Below are 21,929 nucleotides of genomic sequence, written 5' to 3'. Positions count from 1 at the left end.
ACCATGGCCTCTCACTTCCACTCAGAGGAGAGCACACGCGTTTGTGTGGCCACCCAGCAGAGATTCAGATACCACCCAGCTGATTAGCAGGAGTGCCTACGGGTCGGCTTTTTTGTCTCTGCTGGTGGTGAACATTCACACCTGTGTTGGTGCACACAAAAAGTTACTCCACGCGCATGGAAAAAACCCACGCATGGATGTAGAGACCAGAAGAAACACTGCTGGGGAGCACCCGCACGACGGGCCCCGCTCCGCCCCAGACACAGGCTCCCAGCTGCAAACCCCGACCCACGAGGGGCAGGTGGACGGGCCACACCACTCACCTGCCACCTCCCCCCCGCCCAGTGCAGCAGAGAAGACCTGTGGCCAGGGCGACGGGGCACGAGGGATGCCGGGGCTGGCCCGATGTGGGAGGGGATTCCAGGCACCCCAGGAGACGGGGCGGGCTGCGAGGCACACGGGGTGCCGGAGGGGGAAAGGAAGGGCGCAGCCACGCGCGGAGCCGGGGCTTTGGGGGGCGGGAAGAAAAGCGCAAGGCACGCCGGGAGCCAGGGTTATGTGGGGGGCACAAGGGACGCGGGGAGCCGGGGCCTTTGGGTGCGGGGGGAGGGAAGAGCGCAAGGCACGCCGGGAGCCCGCCAGTTGGGGGCACGCGTCGCCGCCTGGGCACTGCCTGGACAAGCCAGGACGGCCGGTGGCTGTCAGGGTCCCTGTGCCCTACGTCGCAGCGCCTCGTGCTCGAGAGATTCCTGGCCACGCAGCAAAGCTCTCCTACCTCAGCCCCTGGCCGGGACTCTCACTGCGCACGCTCCGCAGCCCCCTCCGTTCGCGCGCTGAAACACCGCCTCTCAGCCCTCACCCACGTGACTGCGGCCGCCAATCAGAGATCGCCGCATTGACAGACTCCGTCCCCCTCCCACCGGAGGTTTTGGCCCCGCCCGGCTCCCATAAGCCCACCCCACAGAGTTTAGCTCCGCCCTTTCTGCAGCTCGGACTCCGCCTTGGTTGCTGGGCAGCCAGTGGGCGTGGCTGCCTCTAACCCCGCCCCCTGCCGCTCGGCCCCTCCCCCCATGGGGGTGTGTCCCTAGTGTCAGGTTCCCGCCGCTGTCTGGTGGGTCACGTGTGCCGGGCCTGGCGCCTGCAGCTGCAAACACCCTGGTGGGCTGAGCTGGGCTGGGCTCTGCACCAGGACACCAGCCCAGCAGGTGTGTGTCCACCTGCCCGTGGCCAGAGCCGTCCTGGGCAGCTATGGGCGCCCTTATTGGCACCACCCGATTGGGCCCCAGTGCCCATCCTGATGCCTGCCCATGGCACACAGGCAACCTGAGTTTGGAGCAACTGGCTGTGCAGCTGGTGCTTCCCTGTACTAGGTCGCCTGGAAGATCATGGTGGCTGGGCCTTCGGCGAGGAAGTTCTGTTTGCTGCAACCCTCAACACTAGCTTAAAAGTAGCCCCAGTAGACAGTTAAATTGCTGGAGAGCTCCAGAGGGAGAGCACCTGGTGCTTCTGCCTAACAGAAGCTTTTCTATTGCTTTGCCCTATTCAATTTCAGGGCAGTATGAAAAGAAATCACAAAGGCTTAAGTGGCAGGTGGTGTCACTACTGCTTGGTATTCAGTGGTCACCACTGCTTTGGACAAATAGCCTGTTCCCAACAATAAAAATCAATCTCATTAAAGCAACATAAGATGATAAAATAAATCTATTAGATCATAAAAAAACCAATCAGACTAGAAATGATTGACTAATTATGCTTTGGTATTACTTGAAATGAAACAGTTAAAATAAATTACTTTTGCAGATGGTATCTATGGCCTTTTGTGGGGAAGGGTTTGTCTCACACTGCTGTTAGCTGCCTAGTGAGAGGTTTTTGCCTATATGTTTAGCTCTTCAGGTTTTCTCTTTGTAACAGAGTGGGAGCTGTGCTCATCTATATACTATCAAAACAAAAAAACAGTCACGTAGCACTTTAAAGGCTAACAAAATAATTTATTAGGTGAGCTTTCATGGGACAGACCCACTTCTTCAGACCATAGTCATACCAGAACAGACTCAATATTTAAGCCATAGGGAACCAAAAACAGTAATCAAAGTTAACAAATCAGAAAAAATGATCCAGGTGAGCTCTCTGATTTGGTCACCTGGATAATTTTTTCTGATTTGTCAACTTTGATTACTATTTTTGGTTCTCTGTGCCTTAAATATTGAGTCTGTTCTGGTATGGCGATGGTCTGAAGAAGTGGGTCTGTCCCACAAAAGCTCACCTTTTCATAATCTTTGGGCACCAACTGTGCAACAGTCCACACTAAGTCTACTTAACCAGCCCCACTGGCCAACCAGAAGCCACACAACCAAACCCAAAGACTTCTCAGCTGCTGTACCAGCCCAGACTAACAACACCCAGCTTAATGTGAGAGGCTCTTAAGCCTGTTTCACCCATCACTGCACAGATTCTTCCAGACCCCAAAGAGCCCGGCCCAAGACCCTGGTCAATATATGCTTGGCTCTTACCCAAGCAGCATGCTCACCAATTCTTTAGATCTAATATCTAACTATTTATTAATAAAAAAGAAAGAATAGGGTTAGAGAGAAGACTTGTTAAAGCAATACTTTACATGCATCAGTCATGACCACTGATGCAGGCCAGAAATGTAATTTGCTGATTCTTGAATGTCTCTGAAAGTTCATTTCAGGTTACATAGATTCACTTATCATAGCATGGTAGATATGGCCTGCTGGGGTCCACATGCTGGCCATGGGCTCTTGGAGACCAAAAAACAAAGGATCCAAGATGGACACTGCTAAGTCCACACCATTGTTCTCTCTTGCATTGGCTCTTTGTAGTCGTCTCTTGAGTTCAGGGTCAAAGCTCGTTCTTCCTCCCATAGTCCCTTGAGGGTCTGCCCCCACATGACTCAGGTAGGCTGTTGTGGCAAACTGCCATTGTATGAATCCCAGGAGACAGTCTCTCTGTTACTATTAAATAGACCTGGTTCCTTTGTTTCAAGTTCAGGACATCTTGACCGTTGGGCTGCATCCCATTGACATATCCCAAGCGTATGGAATGTGGATTTGATGTCTGAGCACCTGGTTTCCATCCTATTGTTCAGCCTAATGTCCTGGCTGGAGCTGAATTCACACCTCCTATTGTGAATCTTAGCCTTAAACATTTTCTAATACAGCTACATAACTTAAATCTATAACTTGACCTATATGCATGATATAGTCATATAAGTAGCATACACAGATTCAGGGTATTATCAGCTTTCATTAGACACCTCACATGGCCCTCCTGGCACAATATTTGGGGCTAACAGCCACACTGAACAGTAAAATGGCTTCCAGACCCAATATAAACATTTGGTTATGTGATCTCTCATCTCACACGCCAATGAAAATCGACTCATGTGCCACTGTTGGCACCCATGCCAGGGGTTCCTGACCCCTGATCTAGTATCTGTGGTGCTCGACCACCTTTAATAAATTTATCCAAACAGCATCCCTGTGAGGTAGGAAGTCCTTGTATGACTACAGCAAACAGATGTGGCATTGGTGCCTTTCTGTCTCACAGCTCAGGTTCACTCTAAGGGTTCAGTGACACCACAAGAAAAGCTGACATGAGGACCTGCCTTCCCCATTTGTTACAATGCATAAAATAATGTTCAGAAACATCTAAGTACCTTAAGCCCAGGTCCGGTTGACTTTCAGTGAAGCAGACTTTGGAGGATTTCACAGCTTGTGCTGGAATGTCTACATGGCTATTTGGCACGGGTCTGTAGAGCAAACCTGGGTTTACAGTGAGGAGAGGAAGCGTTGTTTGAGTTGGGTTTAGACTGGAGGTTTATTATCCTGTAGATTTACCCTAATTGCCTTGTAACTGACTCCCCTGCCTTCTGCAGCTCAGGAAGGTCTTTACAGCTCAAACTGCTGCTTTCACTGTTCAATCCGTTGAAATAATTGGGAATTTTCATCCTTTTCTCTAAATCATAATAAATCCTATTCCATGTACAGTGGATCCCACTGACTAACACTTCTTCACTCAGAAATTACAATTCTCACCTGTTATGAAGATGGATCTTACAATCCTTACTCATATGAACAATCCCACTGATTTAAATGGCTAAGAAAAGAATATTTTTATGAGTGAGGGTTGGAAGATCAAACCCACAGTGAAGAAGGTCCTGCTCTATCTGGTATGTCCCATTGCTTTAAAGCAATTTAAAGCAATGGAGAAGAACATGAGAAGCACCAGAGAAGAATATGGCCAACTTCATGGAGTTAGCCAGATATTTTGGGGGTGAACTTAGCACAGAATGCCCACCTAAATCTTATTTTGCTGAATGCAGATGAAATTTTGCTGAAGTTCATATCTTTACATACAACCATTGTGTGGCTTGTATGTACAAAAGATCATGGATGGATTCTTGTAGCCAAATGGAGTGAGGATGTGGGCAGCTGTATCTGTGTTGACCATGAAAAGAATGAGGCTGTGTCTTCACAGCAACAAAACGGTGTATCCCACAGTGTCACCTTCTAAGAGCCTTTCTGGAGTCTTGTGACTTTATACATAGCTTCCCTTAGCCCTCATAGGCAGGACCCCAGTGATGGAAACACAGCTTAGGAAGGAATCTGGGAGGAGGAGAGTTATGGCCTTCCTACTGACAGGGGAGCACAGAGAACAAGCACTACCCAAGAAGAGGTTGGTACTGACCAGGAAAGTGGCATGTGACCTAGGCAGCTTCCTATGCATCACTAGCCTCTGCTGATGTAGTACTTATGAAGGGCCAGTTATAATAATAATAAAAAAAAACCACATACCCCTGGGACAGGGGTGTAACTTACACATTGGTGCATCATCTTCTGGGAACATCACTCAAAGGATCTTTCTCACTTTCAGCTACTTGTTCCTCAGACTATTCCCTTTTATTTCTCACACCTCCTAAAGGAGGCTGAGATGTTTCAGATGAATACAAGAGTGTTAACTTGCAATATTTGCACCTAGTATCCCTTGGGCCACACTGAAAAAGAGGGGAGAAAGTTACATCTCAGGGCAATAGATATAAACCTTTTCTTTCTTGCCAGATATGCAGTCCACAGTAACAGGCAACTCAAAGTTACAGCTAAAAACCTATTGGTAACTTACTCTTTTCTGCCTAAGTATTGCTACTTCACATATTTGGCATCCAGTCAAGCAGTGTGTTATTAAGACTGCACAAATTATTATATAATTGAGGTCAGAGGTCAAATATGGGATTACAATAAATGTCAGTGAAGTGGACTTTCCAATAACATAGGGCTTGATCTTCGATTCCTAACAGTAATAATAAGGGTCCGTGAGGAGCCAGCGCTTTGACCTTTCCTAAGTTTAGAATTTTCTGATGCTAAGATCTTGCTATACCCAGATAGAGCTCTGCTGTGGAGTCACAGTACCGTGTGGCCTAGTGGGTACAGGACTCCACCATGACACATTTACAGAACCCTTCTTCTCCAGTCCAGGATACACACAGAAGGTCCAGTCCTGCAGCACTTCCTCTGGCAAACCCCTCCCTGATTTCAGCATAGTAGTAGTAGTAGTAGTAGGCATCCTTCGATCCCGAGGGATCATGGCTTTGCACCCCAGTTGGACTGATTCGAGCAGCGTCTTCTGTGGCTGTGCAATCCAATCCTGGAGTGGCAGTCCTTTCCGCACTGTGAGCAGCAGTAGGCAGATGTCGCTCTGGTATCACGGGCACGGATCTTCCTGAGGGCTCTCCTGTCTTCCGCTTCCTTCACCAAGGTAGTTTCATACACAGCCAGAGCTTCCTTCACTCCCTGTTTCCAGGCATGCCTGTCTGAGGCGAGCGAATGCCAGGTGTTTGCACTGATAGAGAGAGCACTGAGGTCATGCTTGCACGTGTCCTTGTAGCGCAATTTAGGTCGCCCTTTCGGCCTCTTTCCAGATGCGAGTTCGCCGAAGAGGAGGTCCTTCGGTATTCGGCCATCCGTCATGCGTGAGACATGGCCCAGCCAGCGCATACGCCTCTGTTTGAGAAGGGTGAACATGGAGGAGGTGCCTGCCCTCTCAAGCACTGCGCTACGGGGGACCTTGTCCTGCCATGAGATACCAAGTATGCGCCTAAGGCAGCGCATGTGGAATGTGTTGAGCCGCTGCTCTTGCTTTGAGCACAAAGTCCATGTTTCACTGGCGTACAGCAGTGTGCTCAAAACACAGGCTGTGTAGACCTGCACCTTGGTGTGTACAGTGAGCTTATTGTTAGCCCATACTCTCTTTGTCAGCCTGGAGAACGTTGTGGTGGCTTTTCCAATGCGCTTGGTGATCTCGCTATCAAGTGACAAGTTGTCCAAGATCATCGAGCCCAGGTACACAAACTCATGGACGACTTCCAGTTCGTAGTCTAGCACGTTGATAGATGGCTCATTACCCACGTTTTGGCCCATCACCTGGGTCTTCTTTAAGCTCATTGTGAGGCCAAATTCCATACATGCATCCGCAAAATGAGTTATGAGTGACTGCAGTTCCTGCTGAGTGTGAGCAGCAATAGCTGCATCGTCAGCAAAAAGGAACTCCCTTAGACGCTTCGTAAGCACCCTGGTCTTCGCTCTAAGCCTCGACAGTTTGAAGACATTGCCGTCCATTCTCGTGCGGAGAGAGATGCCCTCTGTAGCAGTTCCAAAGGTATATTTGAGCAAAACTGCAAAGAAGATGCCGAACAGTGTTGGAGCCAGCACACACCCCTGCTTCACTCCGCTGAGAATCTCAAAGGGTTCGGATGTGGATCCGTCGTGTATGACGGTCCCCTTCATGCCTTCATGGAAGGCCCTAATAATGCTGAGCAGAGCTGGGGGGACAGCCGATCTTAGCCAGAATCGCGAACAGAACTTTTCTGCTGAAGAGTCAAATGCCTTGGTCAGGTCAATGAAGGCGATATACGGAGGTTTGTTCTGCTCCCTGCACTTTTCTTGTAGTTGCCTAACAGAGAAAACCATGTCTATGGTGGATCTTTCAGCTCTGAACCCACACTGAGAGTCAGGCTACACTCTCTCTGCAAGAACATTGAGCCTCTTCAGAACAACATGTGCAAATAGCTTCCCCACAGTACTGAGAAGAGAGATGCTGCAATAGTTGTTACAATCGCTTTTGTCACCCTTGTTCTTGTAGACAGTAACGATGTTAGCATCCCTCATATCTTGCAGTACGCTGCCTTCTCTCCAGCACTGGCAAAGTATTACATGCAGCTCTGAAACTAGGGTACCGTTGGCGCATTTGAGGATTTCTGGGGGAATACCGTCTTTCCCTAGGGCTTTTCCAGAAGAAAGTGCTTTTAGCACGTTGCTGAGTTCCTCCAAGGTGGGCTCAGCATCGAGTTCAGTCATGGTGGGCAGAGGCTCGATGGCATTCAGGGCTCTCTCTGTAACTACGGTCTCTCTGGCATACAACTGTGAGTAGTGTTCCACCCAGCGTTCCATCTGCTTGGTTCTGTCCTTCAAGACCTCGCCTGTGGCCGACTTAAGTGGGGCGGTCTTTCTTTGTGATGGACCGATGGCCTGCTTGATCCCATCGTACATTCCTCGCATGTTACCAGTGTCCGCGGCCTGCTGAATCTTGGAGCAGAGTTGGAGCCAGTAATCGCTGGCACACTGCCAAGCAACCTGCTGCACTTGACTCCGAGCAGACCGGAGCGCCTGCAGGTTCACCTCACTGGGAGAGGACCTGTATGCAGCCAGTGCCTGTCTCTTCTTCTCAATCGGGGCATCAGCACTTCAGTGTGGGCTTCAAACCAATCTGCAGACTTGACTGTCTTCTTCCCAAAGGTAGATATCGCAGTATTATACATAGTGTCCCATAGCTGTTCCCACCTCTTGCTGATATCAGTGTCATCCAGGTGGGGCAAGGCCTCTTCAAGTGCTTGGACAAACTCGCATACTTTTGAAGGGTCACGAGTCTTGCCAGTGTCAATGCGCGGCCTCCCTTCCTTTTTGGAGCGAAAGAATCTTCGCGGCTGGATGTGCACCTTACTACACACGAGCAAGTGGTCAGTGTCACAGTCTGTGCTGCGGTAGCTACGTGTCACTCTGACATTACCTAAACGGCTGCGTTTGGTGAGGACGAGGTCAAGCTGGTGCCAATGTTTCGATCTTGGGTGTCGCCATGAAATTTTGTGCTGGGGTTTGACGTTGAAGAAGGTATTGGTTACACAGAGGTCATGTTGGGAGCAGAGTTCAAGGAGGCGCTGTCTGTTTTCATTCATCTTCCCTGTTCCAAACTGTCCCAGACAGGATGGCCGGTGGTGGTCGCTGCCAACTCTGGCGTTGAAGTCGCCAAGGATGAATAGAGGCCGTGGGAAGGTACCTCACTGATGGCAATGCTAAGTTCACCATAGAACTTGTCCTTAACTTCCTGGGCAGAAGTTAAAGTGGGCGCATAGATGCTGAAGATGTTGACCGTGCCCACTGGTGTTTGAAGCTGGATTTTCAGCATTCTCTCAGTTCCCACATTCAGTGGTATGACTGAGCCAACTAGGCTGTTTCTGATTGTGAAGCCAACACCGTGTTCCCTGGTCTCTTCTGGAGGCTTCCTGTGCCAGAAAAAGGAAAAGTCCTTCTCCCTGAGACATCCAGAGGACAATAGCCTTGTTTCCTGGAGGGCCACGATGTCCATCTGCAGTCTTCTCAGCTCGTTGTTAATGATTGCTGTCTTCCGGGGGTTACTAATGCTCTGTAGGTCTTCTGTAAGGCCTGGAGTCATGGTCCTTACATTCCATGTGCCCAGCCTGAAGGCTGGATTATTTTGTTGCTTGTTTGTTTTGCCTGGTGTAAGGTTAACAATCCACCTGTCGCTGATTCCCTAAGCCCCACACACCCAGTGGAGCAAGTGGACCGTAGCGAGGCAGCACCTACTTGGCTGGGGGCTGCCCAGCTTGAGGTGGGTGGGAGCTGCCCAATGAGATCCAAAGATCTCTCCCACCGTTGGAAGCAACCCCGGCGCCTCACTCTACGCCAGTCGAGTGCAGTGGCTTAATACCGGTAACTGCTGCTTCCTGTGTTGTGTCACCGCTCAGAAAGCGACGCCGGAGTGTCCTCTCCAGGGCACAGACCTGGGCAAGTAAGTTTGAAGAACCAGCTGATGCCCAGCAGCAGGTTCCCCCTTTCCACGCACACTGATGTAATCCAAGGGAAAGGCAAAAGCCAGTACAGCTTGGCACCAATGTCGTCGCAGGAGCTGCCAGAGTGAGATTGAGCACAACCTCAAACTGCCTTAGGGGCTCCATCTCCGGATTTTTCCTCGGGGTTTACTCCCGAAGCCTTTCCCATGACTAGCTATCGCCGCAAGGCAGTGGAGGTTTTAAATCAGAGTTTCCTTCTCCTAGGTGGGCAGCCTTCCCAGGCTGACGAGCCCCATCTGCCCAAAGCAGCTGGAAAAGTATAACTAGTGGGGTTCCGCAGGGGTCTGTTTTAGGACCGGTTCTGTTCAATATCTTCATTAACGATTTAGATATTGACATAGAAAGTACACTTATTAAGTTTGCAGATGATACCAAGCTGGGAGGGGTTGCAACTTCTTTGGAGCATAGGGTCATAATTCAAAAGGATCTGGATGACTAAAGAGCACAAGTGCACTTGGGGTCTGTTAAGGGAAAGCAGTGCCAGTGGTTATGGGAAAGGCTACTTGGAAGGGAGAGGTACGGAGGGGAGGCAGAACAGATGCCCAAAAGGAAAGCTACAAAGAACCATGCAATGCCATTCATCCATCCACCATTCGTCAGGCTGCTACTGGTATCCAGCCAAGAAAAAATGGAAGAAAGGAAGTGAGAAGAGCAGAGCAGGGGAAAATGGGAGACAGAAGGAGAGCAATTAAGACTAAGGGCCACTTTGCAAATCTTTATTCACATTGGGGAGTGTTTACCTGCAGGTTGAGTGCCTCTCAGCTACCTGCTTTCAGTCAGACTGTCACAGTGTGGCTCTAAGACAGCAAATAACTATTGAACAAGGAAAGAGCAATAAAAATGCTCTCATAGAGCTGAATGCAGTGATGCTGTTAAGATTGCAGAGGAAGGGGGCAAAAATGCAAAAAAGTTAAACTTCCTCTAGAACTAAATAAGTCCTAAAACTAACTTGGCTACCTGTCTGATATTCCTCTAGGAATGTTAGCTCAGCCTCTTTGCACACATGTACCATTCAGTTCCCATTTTTCCTCTGAAATGTGCAGCCTTCAGCATGTGTTGTCAGGTGTTTTTCCTGGACTATCCAGGCTGCACAGCAGCACATTCATGATGCATTATGAACTCTGACCTTTTCAAAGGCAACTAGTGATTTGGGATGCCTTAATCTTTGGGTGCCGAGTGCAAGACACTCAGCTGTTTCTGCAAAGCTAGGCCCTCTCAGGTGCCTCAAGTCACACACCCAAAAGCATTAGTCAGCTCTGAAAATCTTCTTCCTTAACTTCTGCCTTTCCACATTTGGATTTGGATGTGCTGCACCAGGAAATTAAGCAGAGCCCATGGCCCATGCCCATGGGCTTGTAGTCAGGCCTCCACAGACACCAGTGATAAGGCCCTCTGATCCCTGATCTCCCAGGGCAGCACAGATAGGCTACGTCTACACGTGCCCCAAACTTCGAAATGGCCATGCAAATGGCCATTTCGAAGTTTACTAATGAAGCGCTGAAATGCATATTCTGCGCTTCATTAGCATGCGGGCAGCAGCGGCGCTTCGAAATTGAAGAGCCTTGCTGCCGCGCGGCGCGTTCAGACGGGGCTCCTTTTCGAAAGGACGCCACCTTCTTCGAAGTCCCCTTATTCCCATGAGCTCACGGGAATAAGGGGACTTCGAAGTAGGTGGCGTGCTTTCGAAAAGGAGCCCCGTCTGGACGCGCCGCGCGGCGGCAAGGCTCGTCAATTTCGAAGCGCCACTGCCGCCCGCATGCTAATGAAGCGCTGAATATGCATTTCAGCGCTTCATTAGTAAACTTCGAAATGGCCATTTGCATGGCCATTTCGAAGTTTGGGGCACGTGTAGACACAGCCATAGAGACTTAGACCTTGAGAGGTGCCAGAATGATGGCCACAGGAGAAGACAAGGAAGATGATAGTAATGAGGAAAATAATGGCTAACATCCAGGTTGTTCTGCAAGGAATGGTGTGAGCATGGATGAGTCAATGTACCCTCTGTTTTAACTCTATCTGCCTCACTGAGTCAGTGTGCGTAACTTTACTAAGTGTGTAAATAAATTATTTCATTCTAAACATAAAAGAGTTCCTACCGTGCGAGTACTGCACCTGTGGACATCCAGGCTCCCAACCGTAGAATAACTGTAATAATTACCTACCTGGGCCCAGACCCACCAACTGCGGGTAGGGTCCAGTTAACTAGGCCCAGGCCAGCCAATGGGAGTGGGGGGCACTTGTCCCAAGGGCTCAGTATTTCAAAGATACGTGGCGCCTTGGCAGTGGTGATGGCTGGAGCTCTGGCCCCCTCTGCGCTGCTCCACACACAGCTCTGAGGGAGGAGGCCTGGGGCTGACTGACCTAAGCCCTGCCCTCTCCGCAACTAGCTGTGCTCCTTCTGGGGGTGGGGAATCAGGCCCCCTCCACGTTGCCCCCAGCCCAGCCGTAGCTCTCAGCCTCACTGACTGGGCCTGATCCTGGGACAAGGACTTGTCAACCCTCAGAGTACTATATGGGAATCTTTGGCTCAGGCTACACTCACTGCACAGGCACAAGGGTCAGCAGCTTCTCTTCAGTGTCCAGTCCATTCAGCTGCCAGGCTCTGGTGCACCAGCACACACAGCTGCTGTTGGGATTCACGGCTCTGCAGAGGAAATAATTTCAATCAATATTTTGAAAAGATCCTGAAAACATCCCTCTTCACACTGGCTTCTAGGTTTGAGGCAAAGCACCTGTCAACATCACAGCCCAGATTCCGCCCTCTTGTCTGTGTCACTCAGATGACACAATGAAGCTGAGTTCTTCCAGACTAAGGCAGCCTCCGCTAGCGTGAAATGACACAGCTGGCTCGTACACCACTGGGTGCATGCTACAGGTGGGACAAAGCATGCCTGGCCTTTACCAAATCACAGCACCATGGCAGGTGACATAACTATCAGTGAGTCAACATACATTAGCATAGCCCCCAGCCGTTTCCAGTTTAGCTCAATGGGCCGGGGTTAGTTCAGATGTGCCTTGCTAATAGGAGACACCCACCCCATCCTTCACCAAGCATATGCTAGCCCAGATGTGCCTCTGGGCACATCTGGGCTGGAAAAGGCCATGACGGCCAGCGGATGCTCAGAAATGCCTGCAGACCCCATAGCAATGGAAAATCAGAGTTTTGCTTGGCTAGCTCTCTGTTGATTTTCTCTTAGAATGCATTAGTTAGCCACAGGTTCCATCAGCTTTGATTCGAGCAGAATATTTACATGTGGTTATTTCTCACTCCCTTCCTCTTCAGCCGCATAACAACATAAGAACTAGGAGCCACCAAATGAAATTAATAGGCAATAGGTTTTAGACTAGTCAAAGGAAGTATTTCTTCACATTACACACAGTCAACCTGTGGAACTCCTAGCTAGAGGATGTTGTGAAAGCCAGGACTTTAACAGAGTTCAAAAAAGAACTAAATAAATACATAGAGGTTTGGTCCATTAATGGCTATTAGCCAGGATGGGTAGGAATGGTGTCCCTCATTTCTGTTTGTCAGAAGCTGGGAATGGGCAAATAGGTATGCGTCACTGGATGATTACCTGTCCTTTTCATTCCTTCTGGGGGCCTGTCATTGGCCACTGTGAGAAGACAGGATACTGTGCTGGGCTAGATGGACATTTGGTCTGACCCAATATGGCCGTTCTTACATTCACTCTGTCTAACAACTGGCCCAATCCTCCTCAGATTGAGGCAATGGGATTTCCAGCCATACCCTGGTCTAATAACAGAGAGGTAGCCGTGTTAGTCTGTACTCTACCAAAACAAAACAGCAGAAATGTAGCACTTTAAAGACTAACAAAATGATTTATTAGGTGATGAGCTTTCTCTGTCCTGTGAAAGCTCATCACCGAATAAATCATTTTGTTAGTCTTTAAAATACCCTGGTCTAGTTCAGCACAGAAAATGTCATGCTTTATCCCTAGACAGGAGAGACTCTTGGCCAGGAAAGCTAATTGGCCTTCCACAGATGGGAGATTAAAAACAAAATTCAGGGAGCAGGTGTTGTGGTAACGTAAGCAGGAGGCGAGGAGCTTGTTTGTATAAGCTCTGCCTCATGCTTTTCTATTTACTGAATTTTACTGGAAATATTTTCATATCAAAAAAGCAGTCTTATAGCACTTTAAAGCTTAACAAAATAATGTATTAGGTGATGAGCTTTCATTGAACAGACCCACTTATCAGAATTTTCAAATCTGAAGAAGTGGGTCTGTCCCATGAAAGCTCATCACCTCATAAATTATTCTGATAGTCTTAAAAGTGCTACTTGACTGCTTGTTTTGCTACATGACTGCTTGTTTGTTTTGCGAAGATACCGGCTTACACAGCTACCTCTCTGTGACTATTTTCATAGCATTATGCATTATAAGAGCCCATCAAAACAAAGGTAGTTTGGAGTGAACCATCCTCTGACCATTAAGGAAGATGCTACAGTAATGGATGTCCTGTGGATAACCAAATCCAACATTTGGGACTGGCCCTGTCCAACTTACAGAACCCAAACCCTGCATTTGTTACCCCATGGATGCAGTGAAGTCCAGATTCAGACTCACCAGATTATACTCCCCTCTGCTTGCAAAGCATAGACATGTATTATAGGCCTTTCTGGAGCCAGAGGCATGACTAAGAGAATGAGCCACAGTAGGCCTTGGCAGCGTAATAACATATCAGCTGGTGGCTAACCAAGTATGCACATTCCTGACTGGGGAGGATGGTACAAAAACAGACAGAATTCTCAAGTACTGCGTACACAAATTCCCAAGAGATGATATAGGAAGACACCAACTCTTCAATGGTGAGGATCCTTTGTTTGAAGCAGCTGGTACAAGACATATGGGTGATAACCAACCTCATTTGGAGTGTGACGCATTAACTTGTTTGGGTCAATGTATAATAGGAGTGTGGCAGGGTGGCTGCATCAGCCAGGCAGAAGAAGGGTTAAAGCAACGGTGGGGAGGCCGTACAGAACCCAGCCAATTAGAAGAGGACTTATTGAGCCAGCCAGTAGGGAGAACACGTATTAGAGCAGCTAAACAGGGCCAGGTTGGCTCATATAAGGACTGGTGAGCAGGACAGAGGCAGTCTCTCCCTGGAGTTCAAGGGAGCCGGACCAGCTGTTTTGAGACACACAGCATCACAGACAGAGCAGTGCTAGGCAAGGTCCGGAGAGCTCCAGCCTGACAGCTGACAGCCTGAGGCCCTAACACAAAAGCCAAAGAGGTGCTGGGGCGATGGGGCAAGTGCCCCAGAGAAACAGATGGCGAGGTTTGAGGGTGACATATTGCCTGGCTGCCAGCTATAGGTTCCCTGGGCTGGGACCTGAGTAGTGGGTGGTCCTGGGTACCTCCTCCCTCTTTACCCCCACTTGCCACTGACAGCAATGGCCAATGCAGGGACTGCAGTTTGCCACCGAGGTAAGTGGCTGGACTGAGGACTGTCAGGTCCCCCAGCAGTGGGGAAAGAACTGAGTGGGGCACAGCTGGAGGTCTGCGTCCAGGAGATAATGCTGCAGCCCAGGAAGAAACGTGGATGAAAGAGTAATGGCGGGCAAGACGCCACTCACTGAAAGCACATCAGCAGGAGCTAATTCCCAGAACCGTCAGCAGGTAGCATAACAGCAGTGAGTCACGTGTCCCATCTTTGTATCGCCCTAGGGGACAGCATCCTGTTACGTTGACTGAACCTTTATCTGGTCAAAGGTGTACCTGTGTTAGTGTCCTTGGGGTCCATTAGACAGGGTGTTAATACCACACTTTGCTGACAATAAACCTGGTTGAATGTCCTTGCCACCGAGCCACGCTGTGGCCTTTATGAATAACATGGAGGTCTGCAGAAACAATATGCCACACTCTGGACAAGCAGCTAACACGGGAGCTCCAAGAACAGCAGCTAGCAGAATTAACAACTCAGCAGCGGTAACCACACTCTGCATGTTGTTACATAGCTACGTCAGGGCTTTTCTAGTCAAACATGTGACTCTGACCACACATTTCTGCTCCCTATTGTGTCTGGGAGTCCGATCTGCTTATTCCACTGACACAAACAAGTTGAGTTCCCATTGGTCCTACAGAACCAGCTCAGCTTTGGATTCTCTTCTGCTGCACAACTCCCCAACTGGCTGTCCAATGGGAGAGTTTTTATTACCGGCAACGGCAACAGAGGCACAACAGAGCTGGTTATTCTGAATGCCGGTGGAGTTTGCAGCAGCAGCAGCAGCAATTTCTGCTTGGAACAGCCCACGTCTTTGTCACAGTCACTTTTCTGATTGCAACCCCTCTTTGATTGCTACCCTAGAGTCTTCCAAGGGGAAATGTGAATTAATCAGGGTTGCAGACTGTGCCTGTTAAGTTAGAAAGTACTCAGGCAATGCCAACGGAGTATGTGGCTCCCCATTTCTCATGGGGATCAATGACACGCTCACTCAGAAAGGGCAGGCAGAACTTTCCTGATCTGGCAGCTTTCTTGCTGAATCAGCCCAAAAGATACCAGCTGAGATTTTCAGCAGTGGGGCCCTGAAGTTCAGCTGCTAAATCCATATGGCAGCTGAATAAGGGGCCTGGCTGTTACAGCACAGAGCAGCCAGTGTTGTGAGGTCTCTAGTGAAACCCCAGGGGTATATCCATAACTTGTACTGGCAGGAGGGAGTGAGATGGCTCTTGGGAATGACAATAGCTCATAGCTCCATTTCAAAGCCCATTCAGGTCACTAGTGCCCAGACACTGTTTGTCCCTGAGAGGCTGGTCACAGTGCTCCACGAGGCACTTGTCCTGGAGCAAGTGCCCCCATCCTGCTGCAGTGACCCTTGAGTGTGCGCTCACAAACCGCTGCGAACCGCCAGATGAACATCAGTGCTGAGCAAAAGTATCTGGGGCGCATGTGCCGAGATGGCGAAGGTGTTGTTGTGAGTGTCCCATCAAAATCTGTGCTCCTGGGCTAACCGGCTTTAAGCCCCTCTCAAGGGGCCGGGTGACAGAGTTCTAATGGGGCGCGTGTCGCAGGCCTACCTGCAGCGCCCCCAGAAGCAGGATGCAGCACAAGTGCTCCTGCCTCACTTCACCTCCTTCTGAATCACCAGAAATTGCTCAAATTTCCTTCAGGGTTTCGGTTGCCCAGACAAAAGCGCTGTGCACGTTAGTCCAAATGCCACAATCTGGCCCATACAGCCCCGGCGGCCCTCCATGGCTCTCTGGCATAGCCTTGGCATTCCTTCCCATCCTCAGCTCTCTGGCACTGCCCTGGCACCCCTCTTCACACTCCTCTCCTCTGGCACTGCCCCATACTCTGGCTTTCCAGGACTGCCCTGGCACCCTGCCCCGCCCCCCAGCTCTGAGGCATTGCCCTGGCACGGAACTCCTCCCCATGCCTCAGCTCTCTGGCACAGCCATCTCTAACCCCTGGCTTTCCCCTCTAGCTCTGAGAGACATCAGGCACCTCCCTCTGGCGCTCACAGCCTTCACCCCTTTCCAGCCCTTAATGTGACATGTGCTACATTCCAGCATCTTCCACCACACCCAGACTCAGTCCTTATCTGCCCCTCTGCCAGGACCGCCACCCCAGCCCTTCCAGCTCCCAATGGGAACCCCACAGCTTCTGGGCTGGAGATCAGCTTGGGCAGAAGAGCATCCCTCACTCCCCTGGCCCTCTCTTCACTCCCAGCTCCCCAGGTGTCAGTTCAGCAGGAAAGCCCCAGCGCTGCGCCCTGGACTTCAGCCTTCCCCAGGAAGCACCTCTTTTGCTTCCTTCCAGAACTACCTGCTCCAGTACCTTGGTCTGCAGCAGCTCCCACCTGCCCTGAGTGAATCAGTTGGCCCTGATCTCCTGGGACACAAAGAAGAAAGAAAAAAGACCAAATAAATGAACAGCTCTGCCCCTTCCCCTCACTGGGTCTCTCCCTGATCTTTCTAGCCCACGGCTGGTCCCACTCTCTTCACTGGCCAAACTGGGAACCCCTCTTCTGGCTCATGGCTCCCTGGACATGATTCATGCTCAGGGGCCAGCCACCAGTGACAAGTGTTTGCAGGTTAACCTGGTCATTTACTGGAGTGAGACACATGTGCTCCAAGTCAGATAGGTAGCGCTGGTGGGGTGCAGAAAAGTTCTAATGGGGTTTGGTGTCTAACGAGGCAGATAGCCACCAACTGTGATTTTCTAGAGTTCTTCTGCATCTTGTGAAATCCTGCTGAAGCCCAGGGCACTGAGTAGCAGGGTGGGGGTGTATAGCTCGGTAACTCCCACACAGGATAATTTGTCAATGAACAAACATATGTTACCAAAACAAGGATCTCAAAACCATCAGCTTTTAAAATAACCCCCAGTCATTTGGCTTTAATCAGTTAATCTTGTATTTAAAAAAAAAAGGCTATAAAAACCTTCATCCTTCAGAAATCATTCCCTGAAAGCAAAGCCCTGAAGCCAGTCTGCCTTCATCAAATTCCTTTAAGCTAAATTCTGGCACGCGAGTAGATTAATAGGGAATATAGTTTTTGGTGAGGTATTATACTCTCTTTATGAGGGAGATGGCTGGTTGAACAACCCAGCACCCTTGGGACCTGACCAGTGCCGGACGAGAGAATTTGCCAGACCACAGGAGATCAATATTGTCTAGCAGCATTATCAACACTCCCACTGCTCACTGGGCTCTTAGAAGACATTTAGTGATCAATTACAGCTAAATAACAGCACAGAACACTGAGAGCCAGGACAAGTGGCTGGGAACAAACTTTATGGGCCCACGGGAAACTTGGCCACACCCATGATAAATGGACATCCAGTGAACCGGACCACAGATGTTGCCGGATGAGAGTGTTCCAGATGAGAGAGGCCCAACCTGTGGGTCTTCTCCATCTCCAGCTGCCAGGAGCCAATCCCTCCTTGGGCAGGAGAAAAGCTGGAATTCTCTTCTGAGGCACAGAGAATGATTTACCTCTTGATGTTTTGCTCTGCTGGCATGCCCAGAATATCCTGGGGGAACAGAATGGCCAAGTCAGCTGCTTTGTGGTGCACATCTGAGAGCAGAATTTTCCCCTTCAGAGGCTGCCAGGTGCAGGGGAAGCTTTTTAGTAAACAATATTAACATCCAATAAGCACTGCTCAGCTATGAAAGGTGAAACTTCCTTGTCACCACAACGCACTGGGTGCTATACACGCAGCGCTCCCCTCCCACATCTCCACTCCACAGAGGCACATGGCTGGAGAGGAGAGACCATCTATCTAATTTCCTGCCCCTGAGATAAGAGCATACTCCTGTCTCTGATCCAAGCAATGAAGGGATCTGCCTTTCGGAGTAACTGATTGAATGCTTTCCCCTGGACCTCTGCAGTGACATGCAGACACTGTGACTGCAGAAAACTGGAGGAGCTGGAATGACACCCCAAGGGCCCAGAAGAAGCTGTGCTTCTCAGACAGCCAGCTGAAAACCTCCGAAAGCAGGACTGACCTCCAGGGATTCTGCAGAGCCAGGCTCCTCGGCCTGGATAGTAACAGAGAGGTAGCCATGTTCGTCTGTGTTCTAATAGAACAAACCAGCAGTCATGTAGCACTTTAAAACTAACAAAATAAGTTATTAGGTGAAGATGTCTCCCACACCCTAGGAGGCTTTTCTTGAGGCCAGAGGGCTGGTTTCTGTCTGCCTGCCTTTCTCTCACTGAGCATATGGCTAGTGTTCCTTGTCTCTGCTGCAGTGTGCACACAGCCCTTTACTGAACAGGCGAAGCTAGCGCCATGGGGTAACTGAACACCATTCCCTTCAGTGGGACACATGCCCCTTAATGTCAAGGCTTATGTTGATCCTTAGACCCTGCCCCACAGAGCTGACCAGGATCCAGGAACCCAGACCCTGAGCCAGCAGTAGTTGGGAGCCCAGGTGCTAAGCCAGCAGTGTGGGGGGGGTCCCCTCCTGCACTCACCAGCAGAGGCGGGGGGAAGAAGTGGAGCAAGATGTCTCTGACACTTTGTTCTCCTGGCTGTGCAGATCTGAGGGAGGGGACAGGAGCCAGACGCAACGGCTGGTGGACCAAAGCAGTGGGGCTGTCTTGCTTCCCTTCTTCCCCTTGCTGCTGCCCGTGAGTGCAAGGGGGGAGCAGACCCCCTGCTGTCAGCACTGGCCCCACTCATTCCCCAGGCTGCTTCGGTTTGGGAAAGAGGAGGAATGGAGGGCAGGAGCAGGGCCAGAGAAGAGGTGGAGAGAAAGTGGGGAGGAGGCAGGGTGGGGGTGGAGCAAGGGCGGTAACAGGCAGGGCCTAGGGCAGAGCAGCAGCTAGTCCCTGGGTGCAGGCCAGCAGCAGAGCCTACAGTGTGTGGGGAGGCAGCTGGGCCCTGGGCAGGAGGCCGGGAACCCAGGGGCAGGGGGGTCTGCAGCACCCCTGCCGGTCTAGTTCCCACACCTCTGACAAGGGGTGCTTTAGAGAAAGGGCTGGGAGGGAAGAGGCATTAACGAGAGATTCCGACTCTGGAGTGGGAATTCAAAGCAGTGTATTGGCTCGACTGAAGGCAATGGGCATTTTTTCTCCTGACTTCAGTGGAAGCAGAGGTAGGCCAGTTACAACAATGCTGGGCACTTTGAAAGTCCCACCCTCTAACCTTGGTCTAACAGGCAGTAGAGCCCCACCCACCTACCTGTCCTGACTACAGACAGACCTCCTCTCCGGGGATGCACGCACAAGAGCCTAGGAAATACCAGTGCCTGCAAATCGCCCACACATGAAGAACAAGAACTGCTCCTCTGTGTACATTTTATTGTCTGTTGTTATCAAGCTCTTTTACAACAGCCACTTGATGTGAACCGACAGCTTTTTATCTCAAGGTATTGAAGAAGATGGGCATGCGGTGGCAATTTGGAGATGGAAGTAATCTTTCCTTGATGTACTTAAGGACAATGACAGTGCTAGGAGGGAGAGCCTAATTGTGGGGCTGTGTGATTAGTTTTTATGTCACTGTAATTATTCGGTTGGCTACATATTAAGAATATGGCAAAACGCAGCACTTAATTTTAAATCAAGTCTTGGTTCTCTTTTAGTAGTAAGCGATGTTGATCACATCACTTAATGGTGACTATAAAATGTGCCATTTCGATTGTAAAAGGATGAAGGAAGGGACTAACCAGCTAGGTAATTGATGGATCACAGGCTGCGTTTGAGGGAGGCAGCACTAATACATCAGAGTTTAGTTGCCGTGATTTTAAACTACTTCTGGGGAATTGCCACTTGCCCAAAGTCCTAATGGATGTCGGGTCAGTGATCCGTAAGACCTGTAGCATAGCACGGAGCAAACAGCCACTTTGCCCTAGAGACAAAAAAAGCGTGAGATGAATTGCCATTTAATATAATTTGTTACATTTGTTTAAATATTTTACTTCAAGGCCTCAACTTGCCCTCCTCAGCTCCCATTGGAGCCAATAAGCATGAGTCTGAGCTGAGCAATAGCCCAGTCTAATTGGCACTCACAAAGAGCTGGCTCACATTTTCCTCCTCCCTGTGCATTGTAGTGTGCATGCAACAGGCATTGAATGGTGGGATGTCAGGGAGCTGGACAGCTGACTGTTAGCATTTGGGCTTTCACTTGTTTGGGGAGGGAGCAATTAATTGTACCCACAGGAATGAAGGCATCAGTCTGCATCACTGGCCCCAAGCATTCAGAAACCACGAGTCTGCCCCCTCTCCTCAAAATCAGGAGGTTTTAAAAATAAGTTTGGGATTCTTTTACTAGTCTCTTTTGCACCTCCTGATGTATCTCATTTTCAGACTTCTCCCTGCCACCACAAAGGGCCAAAAACACACTTGCTTTTTTGTTTTGTTTTTTAATTAAAGCAGAGATGCTCACACTCTCACCTGATGTCAGAATTAGAACAGCCAGACGGGGTCAGACCAAAAGTCCATCCAGCCCAGTATCTGGTCTTCTGACAATGGCCAATGCCAAATGCCCCAGAGGAAATTAACAGAACTGATCATTGTCAAGTGATCCCTCTCCTGTATGCATTTCCAGCCTCTGACAAACAGAGGCTAGGGACGCCATTCCCACCTGTCCCAGCTACTAGTCATTGACAGACACAACCTCCATGAATTTATCTAATTCTTTTTGTAACCCTGTTAAAGTCCTGCTCTTCATAACATCATTGTGGCCTTGAATAAAACACTCAGTTTCATGAGACTTGTGATAAAATCCCCAAAGACTGATCAAGTGGTACTATGGGAGCTGCCTGTGTGCACCTCAGGGCAAGGCCCTCAGAGACAGAGAGAAGACACAGACATCTCAGTTGTGGATATAAAGGAATATCATGCCTAATCTTGAAGGCCTTCATCAGTCCATTTGTGTCAGGAGATCACAACCTGGTTCATAGTTCCTTTATTCCACCATCAGATGTGTAGAGAAAAGCTGAGTTTCCTTCTGGGTTGGTGGCAGAGACACTCTCTTAGTAGGGGCTTATGCTGCGGGGGCTCTGAGGAAGGGCTGGCTCTAGGAAAGAAGCTGTAATTTCTTGTATGTACCAATTACCGAGCCATTGGACTCTGTGCAGCAAAAGAGCTTTTTTCAAGGGAAGCTTCATTAACCAAGTGACTGTGACCAGGTCAGGCAACGCCGACGGCAGTTGGTGGGACCAACATGGATCAGCTGAAGGAGGGGAAAGATCAGATGACTGCCATGAAGAAAGTGACATGCAGAGTGTAGCCTCAGGAAAGAGAAGGTGCAGGCCCAAATGCCTCATTGTTACGCTTGAGCATGTACAGGGACCTGTAAC

The 21,929-nt window shown here is 49.7% G+C and overlaps 1 protein-coding gene across 3 annotated transcripts in view; it reads right to left on the bottom strand.

Moving 5' to 3' along the window:
• Positions 1-21,929, bottom strand: part of SIL1 (SIL1 nucleotide exchange factor) — a 251,629-nt gene that overhangs the window by 174,338 nt on the left and 55,362 nt on the right. Inside the window, exon 2 of one of the 3 annotated variants that reach the window (XM_075009664.1) lies at positions 11,706-11,807. The gene's annotated coding sequence lies outside the window, so the exon portion shown is untranslated. Of the gene's footprint in view, positions 1-323; positions 437-775; positions 902-11,705; positions 11,808-21,929 lie in introns of those variants that run through there. The other 2 variants (XM_075009663.1, XM_075009667.1) reach the window with 2 other exon arrangements.

Source organism: Carettochelys insculpta, chromosome 15, assembly GCF_033958435.1.
Source record: "Carettochelys insculpta isolate YL-2023 chromosome 15, ASM3395843v1, whole genome shotgun sequence".
NCBI classification, from domain to species: Eukaryota; Metazoa; Chordata; order Testudines; family Carettochelyidae; genus Carettochelys; species Carettochelys insculpta.
This window is presented reverse-complemented; position numbering and strand designations above follow the sequence as displayed.